This window comes from Lygodium microphyllum, chromosome 4, assembly GCF_053477565.2.
Source record: "Lygodium microphyllum isolate KBCC chromosome 4, Lygodium_microphyllum_v1.1.10, whole genome shotgun sequence".
Classification (NCBI taxonomy): domain Eukaryota; kingdom Viridiplantae; phylum Streptophyta; class Polypodiopsida; order Schizaeales; family Lygodiaceae; genus Lygodium; species Lygodium microphyllum.
Window position 1 is genome coordinate 159917844 of NC_141138.1, and position 14667 is coordinate 159932510.

Below are 14667 nucleotides of genomic sequence, written 5' to 3' on the forward strand. Positions count from 1 at the left end.
CTCTAAATCAGTAAGCTTAAATCAGTAAACCACTTCCTATTAAGCTTGTTCCATTTTTTGTAATATTTTTGTGTCCACTTATAAGCACACAAAAGCTTGCCCGCTTTGTCTAAAACATCTTGTATTAAATTTGCATGCATTGAGCTATTCTTGGAATATTGTAAAGGATTAGACACTGCTACTTGTACTTAGCAAGGAGTAAGACCTTCCCATGGCCTCAGCCTATGCTAACATTCATCCATCTAGAAATTTAACGAAAATGACTTCCATCCATGGCAAGTGCTTATCAAATGAAAGATGATGGAAATGGGTTACTGGCCTCTCATCATGGGGACAAGACCTGTTAATCCTTCCAACCTAAATGATGTGGAAAATGATCAATAAGCTCAAGTTGTTATCATGCTCCACCTTGATGAATCTTTAATACACCATGTAGATTAGCACTCTACTACCAAGACCAAATGGGATGAGTTGGAAAAACTCTATGGTGCTTGTGGAAAAAATTCACAAACTTTTATTAAAATTGAAATTTTGAGCCAATCTAGGAAAATTTATCTCCCATATGAAGGGGCTTATGGCCCAACTAGCTTCCATACAAGCACCAGTAGTAGCAGAACATGATGTTATTGTTATCCTTTTGAAGGCCATCAAAAAGGTTTTTTCTACTCTTGTAACAACATTAACAAACATCCCAAATCCCAGCTTGCAAGGTACCATCCAATCATGCCTGGATGAAGAGAAGAGGAACCATAAGGGGGACACTTCAGCATCTACTTTCCATGAGCAAGTGTTAGTTCATACAGTTTCCAAAAGTGTTCTTTCTTTCATAAAAAGGGGCATATTAAGTAATTGTTGGAAGAAGTACTAAGAAAAAATGAATTGCAATAAATGAAAAAAAAATTGGAAATATTACTAGTAAGTATCCTAGTGTTCTAAAACCACCTAAGGAATTGGAGGCTAACTTTGCCTCCTAATCAACTAAAGATTGACTCTTTTGAGTCTTGTAATATCTCTACCTATAACCATCTTCGTAGCCTGATTTATAAAGGCATCTTATTGTGGATTAAGGGGGGCATCCTATCATGTTTTGTAATCCAATGCCACCTGGCATTGAGGAAGGGTGTTGAGAGTGTAAGCATGTGAATCCTCCTTATGTTGGAGGGGATAAGGGTGGTTGAGTGTGAATGGTTTGAAGGAGAAGGGAAGACCCTAATCCTAGCCGTCTGGGGCTATATAAACAGCCCATGGGTCTACATCAACAACTGATGAATGAGAGTGACCCAAGTTGTACTTTTGTAAGCAACTTAGTAAGCAAGACTTGTTCTTGTACTTTTGAGCTCTATGACATGGTTGACTTGTCCTTGCCCTCAACAACCTTACTCATTTTGTTATTTTACATATTTGATATTGTTGAATCGTAACTTGAGCCACAATAAGTTAATGTCCAAATATAGATATGGTCAATGGATTTCTCATGTCTTGAATCCTATGTAGGTTGGTCAAGAGCTTAGGAGAGAAAATAGAAGTGTTGTCACATCAACCTACTAAACATTATGTAACTATATGATTATAGTGATTCCTTATTTCTAGAGTTGTGTTCCCTACCTCTACATTAAACACATTCATATGCAGTTATTGTGGAGATGGCAAAATCAATTTAGCCATAGATTCAAGTGCAATATATAATAATGGACATGGCAAAATCCAACCTCTTACTCTTAGATGCTAACCCATTGTAGTCTCTCTCTCTCTCTCTCTCTCTCTCTCTCTCTCTCTCTCTCTCTCTCTCTCTCTCTCTCTCTCTCTCTCTCTCTCTCTCTCTCTCTCTCTCTCTCTCTCTCTCTCTCTCTCTCTCTCTCTCTCTCTCTCTCTCTCTCTCTCTCTCTCTCTCTCTCTCTCTCTCTCTCTCTCTCTCTCTCTCTCTCTCTCTCTCTCTCTCTCTCTCTCTCTCTCTCTCTCTCTCTCGTATTATGCATTGAAGTGTGCATTGAAAAGAAACAATGGGTAAAACTTATGTTTGATTGTTTTCTCAAGCAAGGATGCATGCATATGTATTGACACATGATGTTAAGTCTCATACTCAATCCTGCATTGTTATGTGCCAGTGCCTCAAAAGAAAACATGCATTGGTAGTGATGCATATGTGTGATGTAAGATGGGTGGTAATAGTGGGCCTATTCTAGGTACACAAACTCAATGGTGGGACCTATTCTATATTGATGTGTCGAAAGAAGCATGTCTAATGGTTTCTTCTACGTTTACAGAATGACAACAATATCTCAAAGCTTTCTTGTCTCCATCCCCTATCTCTATATTGTGAACAAAAGGTAATATTACCTTCATTGCTTTTGAATTTGGACTCCTACATAACACAATATTCAACACTACCAATTTGATGCTTCCATAATAGCTTTGTCTATAGGTTTGTATAGACAACCCATCCTCATAAAAGTATAATCCCAATCTCACAGAACAAGAATGAACTGCACAGAGTAATGAATATGCTTGGATAAGATTGAATCAATGGCTTATAGTTAGTATTCTTAAGCTTTCTAGACTATAGCCTTGCATATATACATGGTAAATCTATGCTTGCGAGCCCAATGTAAGTGTTGTAGCTTTGCTAGAGGAGGATGATATATGATTGTGATTGGATCTCCATTCAAATTCTTGTATTCCAATGTTGTGTTTGCTTTCAACTTCTCTTTCGTTTCTACTTTCTATGTGAGGCTTTGCATTGAGCTTCTAACTTCTCTCTCTTCCTCTTTCATCAAGAAAGTTTCACTTATAGAGGGCTAAGCTGCTAAGGGGTGGCAACGTGCATGTCAAGTTCACATAAATGAGTTTTTTAATTTCACCTGATTATCAACACTATGATTTTTTCTTTGTGTGTGTGTGTACTCTCTCTCTCTCTCTCTCTCTCTCTCTCTCTCTCTCTCTCTCTCTCTCTCTCTCTCTCTCTCTCTCTCTCTCTCTCTCTCTCTCTCTCTCTCTCTCTCTCTCTCTCTCTCTCTCTCTCTCTCTCTCTCTCTCTCTCTCTCTCTCTCTCTCTCTCTCTCTCTCTCTCTCTCTCTCTCTTATTGCTTGGGTTATCGAAATATAGTCTTTGGAGAGAGGAGAGGGACCCCATTAATATGTATGCATATGGTTAATATTATTTAGGTTATTGAAATACACTACAAGAGGTCCATTAATAAGTATGCATGGTGGATGGGTGGTGGGTGCATGGGTGTGAGAATGAGGTATATAATCATTACTATTATTATTTAGTTTACTAGAATATGTGGAACTTTAGAAAGGGGAGAGGTGTCCAGTAATAAGTGTGCATGTGGTTATTATTATTTAGGTTACACTAGTCTCTAGAGCAAAGGGACCATTAATAACAAGTATGCATTTAGAGAGAGAGAGAGAGAGAGAGAGAGAGAATGAGCAAATCATGGTCAAGTGGAAAAAGCATGTGGGAGAGAGAATAATGTTTGATAATTGAAATCACTCAACATATGCAACCTAGGTTCGGTGTTTGGGTTGTGAAATCCATCAATTATAAGATAATCTAGATGCCTTACTAACAAGCTCTCTATATGAATATACTCCATAAGATGTTATGAAGGAAAAATCTATTCCACTACTAGCTCATCTCTTTGTTTCCACTCCCTATACTACCCAACTAGTAATACCCATTGAAATGTTAAAACCACCACATATGTCCCTTGCATTGACAATGGATAGTCAATGCATCTATGGTGCATTTGAAATGCATATACATTTATGTATTGTTTGGCAAGGTAGAAACAATGTCTTTCCAATGTATATGGAGCACATTCAATGGAAATGCATAACTCATGCATTGGCAATGCATAGCTATTTGTATAAACAGTTGCAGTGTTAAGGTAATGGAAGATCATAATCAATACATCCACAATCTAATTATAATGTGTTTGCAGGATAAGGACTTGCTATTGTAAAAAGGCTTTTGCATGTGAACTACGACCTGTTCCTTGCGCATTGAAAGCCAATGAATTTGTATGTTGGCACTGTAAACTGTGGCTCATTTCTCCCATCTGGGTTCATTCAGGGCACAAACACACATGAGTACCAAAATCCTTCTTAATTGATGGACCTAAACCTCTCCAACCCCCCATCTACAGCCCCCCCCCCACCCCCCAAAACTTCAAATAAGCGAATAGGTCGACAACATCGACTTGTTTGGAGTACCGATGAAATCGCTATACAAGGACCCCAGGTATTACATATGTGCATCGTGATAGATGCCCCTACAGGGAAAACAAGCTCGAGTTCTTTGAAGCTCTAACGAAATCTTTCCTTGCATCCTTGTGTAGAGTGGTTGAAATGGTTACTTGGAAGTCCATCAGCAACCGTGAGGAGAGTGATGTATGTGCCATGTGTAGAGAATCGAGTTCTTGATAGTTGGATGCATATACATATTTTACCTACATCCTCTCACTGCCTGTATCTGGCTTATTTTTCATGCCACCCACGCCCACCCACACGTGTTTGGCTTCAGAATGACATGGATTTGGACTTGGTAAGAATGCAAGGAACGCTATCCTGCTTTGCTGCTGCAAAGTGGGGTGCAAGGGAAGTGAAGCTATCGCACGACAGCTTCACTTCCCTATCGCACAATGGGTAATGCTATCACAAAAACATCACATGCTTTACTCTCCTATACTCACAACCCCTCTCTCTCTCACCCCATTTACACCTCCCCCCTCTGTATCCACACTCTCTCTCTGTCTTACACACATTTATAAAAGGCCAAATATGCATTTGCATCAAGGAGTACATAGACTCATATATACATGCAATGACCATGCACCAAACTTGTAAACTTGTATCTATACTTGCTCTACACAACAATTAGAAACAACTTGTATCCTTGGATGCTACAATGAGAAATAACATTGCTACGGTGAAACAAACCACAAATGAAAAATGTATGAACCACACCACAAAGTTTAAGTTTGTCCAACCATTGCATGCAAACTCTCAGTATTAAAAACCCACATAAGTGAAGCAAAGCATGAAACCAAAGTTCCTTCTAGAGACTGTACCAATAACCTTGCACCACAATTTCAAGTATCAACAAACCACAAAGTGTCACTCCTTGATTATGCCTATGCATCTACATCCATATGTTACAAAAAATTATCCACTTCCCATAAGGTCTAACCAAAACGAATCTTTCTTTTCTTTGAGAAATAACTGGGAAATTTTTCACTCTCCAATATAGCATGGCTAGGCGAAGCAAGTCCGATTGCCACTCTTCGTCTTGTTGATGGTACAAGGGACATGATAGTATTTCCTCTCTTTCTTGCACCTAAAATTTTAGAAGCCCACAACATTAATGTAAGCACATCTAACAACCAACAAAGACTACTTAACATTAAAACAACAATACCTGGCCTAACATCTGCAAACCACTCAGTAGGTTTTGTCATAGCTTGATGTAGGGTCATAAAACAATCGAGGTCTTCAGATTCATACACCGCCCACTCTCTTGGTACTCTATTAGTGTGAGATCGTCAAAATCTCTTATCATGTTCAGCTTCACCCATATGCACTTAAAAACGATGAGTATATCCACAATGTATTCCTTCCTCCCCTAGTCTATGCCTCTCCTTTGTTTGCGACCCCTCTTCCACACAATTTTTACATCTCTCCCTATATTTTCACACACACACACACACTCTCTCTCTCTCTCTCTCTCTCTCTCTCTCTCTCTCTCTCTCTCTCTCTCTCTCTCTCTCTCTCTCTCTCTCTCTCTCTCTCTCTCTCTCTCTCTCTCTCTCTCTCTTATTTCTTGGGTTATCGAAATATAGTCTTTGGAGAGAGGAGAGAGACCCCATTAATATGTATGCATATGGTTAATATTATTTAGGTTATTGAAATACACTACAAGAGGCCCATTAATAAGTATGCATGGTGGATGGGTGGTGGGTGCATGGGTGTGAGAATGAGGTATATTATCATTACTATTATTATTTAGTTTACTAGAATATGTGGAACTTTAGAAAGGGGAGAGGTGTTCAGTAATAAGTGTGCATGTGGTTATTATTATTTAGGTTACACTAGTCTCTAGAGCAAAGGGACCATTAATAACAAGTATGCATTTAGAGAGAGAGAGAGAGAGAGAGAGAATGAGCAAATCATGGTCAAGTGGAAAAAGCATGTGGGAGAGAGAATAATGTTTGATAATTGAAATCACTCAACATATGCAACCTAGGTTCGGTGTTTGGGTTGTGAAATCCATCAATTATAAGATAATCTAGATGCCTTACTAACAAGCTCTCTATATGACTATACTCCATAAGATGTTATGAAGGAAAAATCTATTCCACTACTAGCTCATCTCTTTGTTTCCACTCCCTATACTACCCAACTAGTAATACCCATTGAAATGTTAAAACCACCACATATGTCCCTTGCATTGACAATGGATAGTCAATGCATCTATGGTGCATTTGAAATGCATATACATTTATGTATTGTTTGGCAAGGTAGAAACAATGTCTTTCCAATGTATATGGAGCACATTCAATGGAAATGCATAGCTCATGCATTGGCAATGCATAGCTATTTGTATAAACAGTTGCAGTGTTAAGGTAATGGAAGATCATAATCAATACATCCACAATCTAATTATAATGTGTTTGCAGGATAAGGACTTGCTATTGTAAAAAGGCTTTTGCATGTGAACTACAACCTGTTCCTTGCGCATTGAAAGCCAGTGAATTTGTATGTTGGCACTGTAAACTGTGGCTCATTTCTCCCATCTGGGTTCATTCAGGGCACAAACACACACGAGTACCAAAATCCTTCTTAATTGATGGACCTAAACCTCTCCAACCCCCGTCTACAGCCCCCCCCCCCCCCACCCCCCAAAACTTCAAATAAGCGAATAGGTCAACAACATCGACTTGTTTGGAGTACCGATGAAATCGCTATACAAGGACCCCAGGTATTACATATGTGCATCGTGATAGATGCCCCTACAGGGAAAACAAGCTCGAGTTGTTTGAAGCTCTAACAAAATCTTTCCTTGCATCCTTGTGCAGAGTGGTTGAAATGGTTACTTGGAAGTCCATCAACAGCCGTGAGAAGAGTGATGTATGTGCCATGTGTAGAGAATCGAGTTCTTGATAGTTGGATGCATATACATATTTTACCTACATCCTCTCACTGCCTGTATCTGGCTTATTTTTCATGCCACCCACGCCCACCCACACGTGTTTGGCTTCAGAATGACATGGATTGGGACTTGGTAAGCGCGCAAGGAACGCTATCCTGCTTTGCTGCTGCAAAGTGGGGTGCAAGGGAAGTGAAGCTATCGCACGACAGCTTCACTTCCCTATCGCACAATGGGTAATGCTATCACAAAAACATCACATGCTTTACTCTCCTATACTCACAACCCCTCTCTCTCTCACCCCATTTACACCTCCCCCTCTGTATCCACTCTCTCTCTCTGTCTTACACACATTTATAAAAGGCCAAATATGCATTTGCATCAAGGAGTACATAGACTCATATATACATGCAATGACCATGCACCAAACTTGTAAACTTGTATCTATACTTGCTCTACACAACAATTAGAAACAACTTGTATCCTTGGATGCTACAATGAGAAATAACATTGCTACGGTGAAACAAACCACAAATGAAAAATGTATGAACCACACCACAAAGTTTAAGTTTGTCCAACCATTGCATGCAAACTCTCAGTATTAAAAACCCACATAAGTGAAGCAAAGCCTGAAACCAAAGTTCCTTCTAGAGACTGTACCAATAACCTTGCACCACAATTTCAAGTATCAACAAACCACAAAGTGTCACTCCTTGATTATGCCTATGCATCTACATCCATATGTTACAAAAAATTATCCACTTCCCATAAGGTCTAACCAAAACGAATCTTTCTTTTCTTTGAGAAATAACTGGGAAATTTTTCACTCTCCAATATAGCATGGCTAGGCGAAGCAAGTCCGATTGCCACTCTTCGTCTTGTTGATGGTACAAGGGACATGATAGTATTTCCTCTCTTTCTTGCACCTAAAATTTTAGAAGCCCATAACATTAATGTAAGCACATCTAACAACCAACAAAGACTACTTAACATTAAAACAACAATACCTGGCCTAACATCCGCAAACCACTCAGTAGGTTTTGTCATAGCTTGATGTAGGGTCACAAAACAATCGAGGTCTTCAGATTCATACATCGCCCACTCTCTTGGTACTCTATTAGTGTGAGATCGTCAAAATCTCTTATCCTATTCAGCTTCACCCATATGCACTTAAAAACGATGAGTATATCCACAATGTATTCCTCCCTCCCCTAGTCTATGCCTCTCCTTTGTTTGCGACCCCTCTTCCACACAATTTTTACATCTCTCCCTATATTTTCACACACACACACACACAGTGTCTCTCTCTCTCTCTCTCTCTCTCTCTCTCTCTCTCTCTCTCTCTCTCTCTCTCTCTCTCTCTCTCTCTCTCTCTCTCTCTCTCTCTCTCTCTCTCATTCATCTACACATGTATAAAAGGATAGATATGCATTTGCATCTAGGTGTATAGAGTCTCACATATGTATATAACACTTTTATACACCAAACTCGTAAAATTTACCCTTACATACTTTGCATAATATCTAGAAGTAGCTCTATACGATCCTTGGATGTTGCAATTGGAAATAACATTGCATCAAACCATAAACAAAAGACATACAAAATGCATATTTTGTATCCTTGAGTGTAAGAAACTATATGCTTGCTTACCATATTCTCTCTATCCCTAATCTCTCTCACTATTTTTTTCCTCTTCCTCCCTCTCCCTACCTATCTTCACCCCCCCTCCATTTGCGACTCTTCTCTCGTATATTTGTTACCCATCTCTCTTTCTCACATCTATCATCCTCATTCCCTCCCTCCTCCCTTGTTATCTTTCTTCTCCCTCCACAACCTCTATCTCTTCCTCCCTCCCCCCTTATCACCTCTCACTCCCTCCCCTCTTTTACCCCTCTCATCTACTCTATCTATCACCCCTTTTACACCTCTCCCCTCCTCCATTAACACTCGCTCACTCACGTTCTCCCTCCCTCTTCCCCTCTCTCTCTCTCTCTCTCTCTCTCTCTCTCTCTCTCTTTCTTACACGCATGTACAAAAGGCCAAACATGCATCTAGGAGTACATACTTATATATATCATGCAATGACCATGTACCAATATTGCAGTTGCATCCATACTTGCTATGCACAATAGCTAGAAGTAGCTCTACATGATCATTCGATGTTACAATCAGAAATAACATTGCTACGCTAAAATGAATCACAAAGTGTAAGCATATCCAAGCATCAAATACAGACTCTCAGTATATTAACAATCCACATAAGTGAAGCAAAGCCCAAAACCAAAGCTTGCTCCAGAGCCAATAACCTTGTACCATAAATCCAAGTATCAACAAACCACAAAGTATCACTTCTTGATTACACCTATACATCTACATCCAAATGCTACAAAAATGTTGAAACTTTCCATGGGGCCTAACCAAAATGAAGCTTTTTTTTCTTTGAGGAGTCACGGGGAAAATTTCCATTCTCCAACATAACATGCTCAGGTGAAGAAGTCCCATTGCTACTCTTCATCCTAGTGATGGTACAGGGGATATAATAGTCTTTCCTCTCTTTCTTGCGCCTAAAATTTTAAAAGCCTACAATGTAAACGTGAACACATCTAACAATTGACAAAGATCACTTAACATTGAAATAACAATACATGGCTTAACATTTGCAAACCACTCGACAAGCATTGTCACAGCTTGATGTAGCGTCACAAAATAATCGAGGTCCTTAAATTCATATGCCAGCCACCCCCTTAGTATTCTATCAGTGTGAGATCGCCGAAACCTCTTTTCTTGCTTAGCTTCATCCATATACACTAAAAAACACTAAGTATACCCACAATGCACCTCCTCAATAGGAAGTAAAATCTCTATGTTGACATCATTATATAAACACTCAATGACCCTTGCAAGCATTCTTCTTATAATATCATACATTGTCACTGCGCACAAGATACACTGCAATTCCTACTGATACTCAAAAGCTAGATAATAACCCCAGCTTGGAGTAGACATCTGCAAAAGTCAAGCAAACACTTATATACACCACTTATATACAGTGTAGGAAATATATACTCAATTACCATTGAGTATATGCCAACTGAATACAGCACAAAGGCCATTTCACATATACACCAAGCAGGGACTACAAAGCCATCAAAATTCAGTAGATACATCTCTGTAAAAATGCAAGGATATCATTTCACCCTCCAAAAAATTCATCTCTTTATACATCTCTGCAAAAAAAACAATGTACCTCATTGCATCTTCTAAAGTACCTCCTTGTACACAATGTTCGTAGTGACATTCACAGCGCTTCCATCCTCATCCAATAAGACCCTCACACCGCATGAGGATTTCACCCTTGAAAATGCAACATACAACTGTCCATGTGTAAATACTGGTGTCTTTAAGTAAAGACCAACAACAGACAATGTATGGCCTTATGACTTATTAATCATCATAGCAAACGCCAGTCGAATAGAAATTTGACTCCACCTCATAGCAAGCGAAAATTGCAAGGTGCTAGGAATAAAAGTGATCCTAGGAATAAAAACTCGTTCCCCTACATTTGTCCCTATTATTATCTCAACATCTATCACCTTTTTATTGAATGCCTTACATATCAACCGTGTACCATTACACAAACCTTTTATCGGATTTAAGTTCCTAAGCAGAATAATAGGTGCATTCGTCTTTAGCAGCAATAGATGTGAAGGAAATCCACCTCCAAGATCTAGTGTATTTAAATACTCTACAGAGTATAAAAATGAGCTATCACCCATCTCTACAATCAAATCCGCACTATAGTATTGTATAACTTCTCCTGGCATCGATTACAATGCACAATGATTCAAAGAAGCCACCTCTGTATTCCACGCTGCAAGTATAGCACGCTTACTGAAATACGCTCCAAAGTCTCTCACCGTGGACACTTCATCGTACACACTATTAACCAAGGTTTCAATAGAGTGCCCTTTCAATACCATGCTAGATGGAATATTTAACTTATCACAATTCTCTGTAATACCCACTCCATCCCCTATCCCTTGAATCTAACCAACAAATCCATTATCCATTATACCACTAGCGGTTGACATCCTCATATTCCCATACAACCTTAGCACCTTAACATACTACCATAAATGAGAGTAACATAGTGCCGCATTAACAATATCTTCACGAGAGCCCTTCATCACGATGGCCAAGAACAATCCTTTACATGATTTAAGAATGACTATTTTTGGGGTTCAACATACTCCAGTGGCAATTGAGGTTGAAGCTATCATGCCAGGACAAGGCGATGAGAATACCCTTGATCGTCGAGACATACATGTTTATAGTCGAGATGGACGATGTATTGCTATTTCAAACTTGCATAGGGCATATGTGCCAATGCTATACATTCTTCTTTTCCTATGGGTGATAATGGTTGGCATGTAAATGTACCTTATAGTGGTGTTAGTGTTCCAATTAATATACATGGATTGTCTAATAAGGATTGTGTTACTCAGATGCAATTTTATGTATTTCGACTACAAGCGTGTGACGACACTGAGGTGTGCATATTGCAGGGTGGTCGATTGTTGCAACAATTTATTGTTGATGCTTACTGTAGTATAGAGCAATGTAGGTTGACTTGGTGTCGTCAAAATCAATCAGTTTTATGCTCGGAAGTTTATAAGGGCTTAGCAGATATGATGGGAATGATGGATGATGGGCCAGTGGGGATTATTGGTGCCTCTATTGGTAAAAGGGTGGCTTTTCTATCTTCTTTTGCTGGTGGGCCAAGACATATGTATCAGTTGTATCAGGATGCCATACCTATAGTGCGGACTAAGGGAAAACCCGATCTGTTTATAACGATGGCATATAATCCAAAGTGGTTAGAGATAACTAATGCTTTGTTGCATGGACAGATTGCTTATGATCGTTCTAATTTGATTGCTCGGGTATTCCATAAAAAACATGCTAATATTATGCATACATTGTTGAAAAGGAATCTGTTTGGAAATATTGCAAGCTATATTAGTGTGATTGAGTTTCAAAATCGAGGGCTACCGCATTCTCATACTTTGCTAATTTTGGAGCACCCTTTTAAACTCTCTGAAGCATGACATTATGATAGATTTGTTTGTATTGAGTTTCCTGATAAAGCAAAGTTTTCAGCTTTGTTTGAAACTATCTCAAAATGCAATATCCATGGTCCTTGTGGTGTAATGAATCCCAAGAGCCCTTGCATGTACAATGGTCGATGCACTAAAAAATTCCCTCAGAGGTTTGTGAATTTAACAATTGTTGATAGCTTTGGCTATCCTATTTATAGAAGGCGAGATGATGAAAAGACGGTCACAATAAAGGATAATACTATTGATAATCGATGGATTGTTTTATACAATCCATACTTGAGTAAAAAATACAATGCACATATAAATGTTGAGGTATGCTCAACGGTGGCAGCTGTTAAGTATTTGTATAAGTATATATACAAGGGACATGATCGTGCAACCATTAAATTTTTGTTGGAAACTCAAGGTTAAATGGTATGACCTTTCGTGAAGTGGATGAGATCGAGAGTTATTTAGATGCATGGTATGTTTTTGCTTCGGAAGCGTGTTGGCGAATATATGACTATGCATTGCACAATGAGAAGCCTGAGATATAGCAGTTGCAAGTGCACTTGCCTGATGAGAATTATGTGGTGTTTCAAGATACAGACAATATATCAAATGTTATGTAGAATGAAGATATCAGGAAAACTACTCTTACGGAATGGTTTGTGTGCAATCGTATTCATCCAGAGGCTCGAGCTCTTCGCTATCAAGACTTTCTGGTGTATTGGGTGTGAAATGCACAACGAAAGCTATGGACGAAGAGAAAGTGTGGAAATACATGTGGTCGAATATACTTTGTATTGCCCATATCCAATGAGTGTTATTACTTGCGAATGCTCTTGACAATGTCTCGAGAATGTATGTCTTTTGATGATTTACATACTGTTAGCAATGTGATGTACAACACCTTTAAGGAAGCCTGCATTGCAAATGGCATATTAGAGGGTGATGATGAGTGTGTTGTATGCTTGGAAGAGGCTGCATTTGTACAAATTGGTGCCCAGTTGCGTGCTTTGTTTGCTGTAATTTTGGTCTTTTGTGAGCCTGCGCAGCCTGATCAGCTTTGGAATAGGTTTATGTCACCAATGGTGGAGGATATTTTGTATAAGTTACAGCTAGAGCATGTGCATATATCTTCTATAGTTCTACAACAAGAGGCATCAAAGAGGGCTTTATTGCATCTTCAGGATCTTTTACGACAGCATGTGCAATTGCATACCCACGGATCTAAAAGCTTGTGCATATGCATTGTGTTGATGCATCATAAACTAAAGCTCCCTAAGCAAATTTGACAATAAATTAGGCATAACATCCAACCGATTAGATAACTCATACTCAGTATCATAAACATAAAGTTGTGCAAATCTTGGCATTTCCTATCGTTGCATATTAGAAATCAAAGGGCCTATATGATGATAAATGGAGCCATGTACTCTAAAGGTATAAGAATTTTCCACAACAGACAAAAGCTCATCAACATTGACACCAAGTGACACAAATGCAAGAGCACTATTATATGTTCATATATTATTTTTAAATACTTTACTTTGAGGATGCATACCATGCAACAAATCATGCAATAGCTATGGTGGATATTGCAACTGTGGCAACATTACTTTTCCATTTCGACAACAATGTTTACCAAACAAAATTGACCCTTGCACTTGAGCCTCACATCTCCATAATTTAGCCGAACATTGCTCACACATCTTAGAAAGACTCCCCATGGAATGCACAATCGGATCTTGAAATAGCAATATTGTAGTTGCATTATGAATATCCATTGCAAGCAAAGCATGTAAAATGGAGCAAAAACCTCCATTTCAAGAACTAAAGGTTAGAGCATTCTTGGCACGTGACTCATTAATCACAGGATTTCCTAGGTTTTGGTGATATTCAGCATTACAATTATAATCATTAGCAAATTGCTGCTCAATCAAGCTGTGAAGTCCCTCACAAATCAAGCTACCATGATCTAAAGCCCCTCCTTGCAAAACGTTCTGACACTCAACTATAGTAAAACACATCTCTTTGTACCCCCTCTGGTCATGTTTTGCCATTTGAGCCCTAAGCCTAGCAACCTATCGTCATCTATATTGTGTAGAGTTGAGTCTATGCCTATTAATATGCAACACATAATCCCTTCTAGTTCTCTGATTATTTAATCCCATATTGTTTGGATTCTCACAAAGCCTACACATCAATAGAAAACATCCATTCTTTCAAGGAGAGACTTGATTAGGATTAATATTTTCAAAAAGACTTAAAAGTAGAATCAATCTAGAATCACATAATCCAAAATACTACAGCAATTTAAATCAGCACAATCTTCCTACATGCAAGAAACAATAGTAGTCAAAATTAAAAGCATCATATATTTTTATATATTCTATACAATTTGATATCTAACCCAAA